Raw genomic sequence first — 5,440 nt, forward strand, 5'->3', positions numbered from 1 at the left:
TAATGTAGCTGCTCTGCTCCCAACATGGGTGCTATTAACTGAAATGGATAGATCACAAGTTGTACACAGCAACTTTGAGCGACAAAGACAGGGAGAGGAGATAATTGACTTAAAGGTTTTCAAACATCCCAAAATTTAAGACTAAAAATTTCATTTTATTAATAATAAAATCATCATCCAAAATATGTTTATAAAACCATAAAGGAAAATCAGAGTATGTTAATAGTCATCCAAGTACATCAAATGAGCAAAATGCGAAACAACGTGGTGTGTGCAATGCGATCATTCCGAGACTGTTCCCTTCGATCCGGAAGAACCTGAAACATAAACAAAAAACTGTAAGTACGAAACTTAGTGAGTTCCCGAAAATACCCCATACCATACATATCAAACATACAATGGGTTATGCCCAACAACCATCGGGCCCCGCCCGATATATATATATATATATATATATATATATATATATATAGAGAGAGAGAGAGAGAGAGAGAGACATAAAACACATGCAAGAATCACTAAGACAAATATCATACAATACACTCATCAGGCCCCGCTTGGTATACATATCACATACTACGCATACAGGAGTCACACAAACAAGTAGCATCCTAATCATATAAAAACATGGGCCGGTATTAGTGCCTTCGACCCGCTAAACGCTGAGAGGAGACTCACCTCAAACTGCTAAAACAACCAGATAAATGCATGGACTGCTGATTCGGAAAATCCCCTCGCTAACCAATCACATAAAACCCCAATTAATAATTGGGCCATAAACTATAACTAGGAATCTCATTAATATGTCCAACTCCCAGGGTGAAAGACCATTTTACCCTTTCCTCACTTGGCCCAATAACTAAGGCCCAACCCAGTGGTTCCAAAAAGCCCAATATGGCGTAAATTCCACAATGAGGCCCAAAGCCCATTGTGGACACAAATCCAAGAAGGCCTAAAGCCTAACAATGACCCAAAGTTAGAAAGACTACTGGCCCAACAAGGCCCAAAACCCTAATAGTCCAAATATGGCCTAAATCGCAAAAGTTAACAAAAAGCAAGGCTGCTGAGTACGCCTGGCGTACTCAGACTTACGCCCAACGTACGAGCTGGGTATGCCCAACGTACTTTGCAACAAGACCAACTTGCCATTAAGTGCTTAATCAGTTAAGCCACTATGTCTAATTCTTATATCTGACACTAAATGATGTCTTAACACGTAAAGTTGGCAACTTTACTCATTTTCATATCTTAATGGGACCCACTACTCAATAAAATCCCTAATAAGAACCCTAACTCATGCATGGTCCATTATAACTCATCAAAATTGCATTTTTATAAATAATGGACCTCAAAAATGCCAAGATCTACCATCCTTATCTTCTAGAGTAGCTCATACTCATGCATGACTTAAAGGACCATAAAAAGCACAAAAACAAGCCCTAACTAGATCTAACAAAATGAACCATCAAGTTAAGAGCTTTATACCTCAAATATCTTTCCAAGATAGTGATGATTCTGGATCCACAAGCTCTAGCCACATAAATGCAACTTTTAACAGTTCCATTTCCTTTAAAATCATCAAAAACACACTCAAGGTTCCCTTCTAAGCTCAAGCACTCAAAAGGGAACTTAGGGTTTGGAGAGGTGGAGGCTAGTCATAAGAAACTCCTAAAGTAACTTAAGGTGTTTAAATAGGGCACAAACCCTAAAAATTAAGGTTTTCGCCTAATGAGCGTACGCCCAGCGTACGTGGGTGCCTCCGCATCCAAGCCATCGAGTAAGTATGCCCAGCATACTCGACTAGGGACCAAAACTTCCGATCTTCCAAAGGCCATAACTTCTTCATTCTAAGTCTGATTTCGACGTTCTTTATATCCACAAAAAGGTAATGAGAAGCTCTACCATTCTATAAACTTTCCTTTTCCTTAAACTTCCCGAGTTTAAATCTAAAATTTTTAGAAGGCCCGAACTATCACTTTACGGTTATACCCTTGGGCTCCAAAACACAAACCGAACTCTTGGATCACATAATCTATATTATCCATGTCTAAGGGGGTCTAAATCTCTCCTTACCCAAGGCCCATAGCCTTATGATAACTGATCTTCGGGTCACGGCCCCGAATTAAGAAACGATTCGAAACAGGGTGTTACAACTCTCCCCCACTTAATTTAAATTTCGTCCTCGAAATCACTCATTACTACCCTCCTAACGACCAGACACTCCGACCGATTCCTCTTGAATCCCCGATCTGCCAAAAAGATTGACTCGTACTCCTAACTACCTGTAACGTCCCGTTTTTCACAGCAAAAATTTTTCATTTTTATTAAGGTAAAACTTCCCAATTTGTAAATTCATTATTAAGAAAAACGTTTATTCCAAATTACATTTATTAAAAATCAGAGTATCATAGAAAACGCGGAATCCTCAATGTTGCTGATGAGTGTGTACAATCCCTCCTTCGCCTTCCCGCAATCACCAATGATACCTGAAACCATAAACAACTGGGTAAGCATAAAGCTTAGTGAGTTTCCCCTAAAATACCATATACGATAAACATACAAGCATGCATCAGGTCCACTCAGCCATCGGGATGGAATACCTAGGGTTTGTTGTCTTACCGCCTCAACCCAACCGCTCTACCAGAGCCTCCGTGCCTTCGGCTTACAGTCGGCCTACACCAGGTATCTTGGCCTACAACACAAAGTAGGACCGCGTCAACCCACCACCACCATATGTCGACATATAAACAAACAAGGATCAAACAGGCACATAATACAGTAAAAAAACAATCATACAGCTCACTCCCGCCTACTAGTACTCTCACAGCACGCAGTCCCACTACCACCTAACCTCCATGAAATGTGTAACCATTAGTAGCCAGAGGTGAGATAGCCACCCGAACAGTTTATCATACTTTAGAGCCATAACCAAACAAGGAACATGCAAGAAAGCTTAAACCAATAGTTCTTAGGCTATCCTACATAACCACAGATAGTCCATAGGGCACTCCACCAGATGATAACCAGTAAGTACAAATAACATATAGATCCAACAATGCACTATAGCATAGCAACATCCTACATACCAGGATACCGATCTAACAGATCTCTACAACATAACAACGTACTCGATACCAGAATACAGATTTAGCAGATCACCATAGCATAGCGACATATTAAGTAGCAATAATCCAAGAAATGCATGGTCGTATATAATCAGAGGTGAAATGGACACCCGTACAGGTGATCCTACCCTAGAACCACAACCAAACAAGGAACAGGTAAGAGAGCCTAGATCAAGAGTCCTCATTCTATCCTACGTGACTATATACAATCCCTAAGGCATCCCTCTACTAATAGAAAACCGAAAACTAGTGGGTTGGCACTTGGCATTGGTGCCTTCGACCTAAGGTACAATGAGGCGAAACTCACCTCTACTGATGATAACTGAGACAACACTCGATCCGCAGCGAACCCTGCTCCTCGCACTAAACCAAAACCCAAAACAAACCCAATAAATAATTAGGGTTTAACCCAAACCCATGGTCTAGTCCATTCATCATCATGATGAGGGCAAAATGACCATTTTGCCCATTATATATAAGCCCAACTAAACTAAGTCTAAAACCTCTAATGGTCCAAAGCCCAAAATCGATCCATTGGGCTTCTGCTGAGAACGTCGGTGTTCCACCCCATGACGCCTGGCGACCGAACGTTGGGCGTCCCTATGCAAACGCCTGGCGTTTGCTCGTTGATTACCAACTTCCAAACAATTGTCTTAATGACTTAAGATCTTATGTCCAAACTTCAGATCCAATCATAATGGAATGTGTAAAGCCATAAAATTGCGAACTTTATGGCCATGGATGGCTACAGTGAGCCTAACACCAAGATCCTAACTCAAAATCAACTATAAGGCTCCAAAACTCTTGCATGGAAGATTCTTAAAACCCAAGATTACATTTTTATGATTCTAAACTCGCTATTATGCTTGAAAGGGTAGTTCAAACCTCTAGAGCATTCCAAACTCACAAAGATCAAGTCTTTGGGGCCAAAAAGAACATAAACTAGCCCTAAATCAAGATCTAACAAATAAGTCATTACGATTTGAACTTTATACCTCAAAATGATGCTCCAAGATGTCAAGAGTCCATATCCACAAGCTAGAGAGAAACCACAATACTCCAAAGATCTTCCTTCTCTTATCAAGAACACTAAATGATACCAAAAAGATGAACCAAGGCTTCAAACTCTCATATACACTTAGGGCTTTCGAAATGAGGATGGAGGTTAGAGGCTAGAGTGGTGAAGGGTTTTGAGGCCATAATGTTCTTTAAATAGGGTGAAAACCCTAAAATTAGGGTTTGGTCTCTGCGTGCAAACGCATGACGTCCATCATAGAACGTCGGGCGTTTGAACGCCTAGCATTCTATGACAAACGCCTGGCATTTGGACCAAAGGCATCGTCATCGGAATGTTACACTACCTTTCGATGCTACCATCGAAACCTAACTTTAACCGAACTCATGCACCCTAATGGCGAACAATTCATTGCTCCCTTAACTATCACTCCAGTACCTCACTGCTATATTTCTGAAACCCCCAAAACTTTTCCTGACCTCCACACAGGTAGGACCATCCTGAAACATAACCACTAGGACCCCACACTACAATCTGAACTGAGAACCGTCCTATTGGTCCTATATTATCCAACTGATATCCTTGAGAGACAAATTCCTTAACCAAAAAGTAATGATAAAACAATTCTTCAACTCTCAATGTGAGCCCCGCCCATTTTCTAACCTGATACATGACCCATATCTCGAAACCCAAAGATTTACACTTACATTTTATCTGAAATATTCTAATTACATGGCGACCTTCCACTAAACTGAAATATAAAATCCTCAATCTATTGTTGTAACTGATAGCCTCACACCTGATCCAATAACCAGGCTCCTACTGAGATTCTAACTGATAAAGGCTACCCTAGCTTATACATAACAGGAATACCAATCACTGGCCACAGAGTTGATTTATTCTAAACGTAATCCAAAACCTTGCCCAATCAATCTCCATCGGGTCCCACCCGTACTATCATAAGCATACGGGCCTCGCCCACGGGTCTCACCCAGACTGCATAATCGAACGGGCCTCGCCTAAGGATCTCACCCAATCGAGTGTTGTATAGGTGTAACCTCGCTTCGGTTCTGACGATCCTCATACCAACTAAGAGTAATCTTCCGACAATACTGTCTGCCTCGACCCGAGCATGCACTGATCATTCCCCAATCCCACGACCACTCCCACAGTAGCCTACCTCATTCTAGTGAATGTTATGATCCCATCGCGAACTAACAACACTTCCCTGACAGCCTATCATCTTTTGTATGCTACGACTACCCCGTAGTCTTACAACATTCCTACATTAACCCACCAA

The sequence above is a fragment of the Lactuca serriola genome, chromosome 7 (genome assembly GCF_051521515.1).
Source record: "Lactuca serriola cultivar US96UC23 chromosome 7, Lser_US96UC23_V15, whole genome shotgun sequence".
In the NCBI taxonomy this organism is placed as follows: Eukaryota; Viridiplantae; Streptophyta; class Magnoliopsida; order Asterales; family Asteraceae; genus Lactuca; species Lactuca serriola.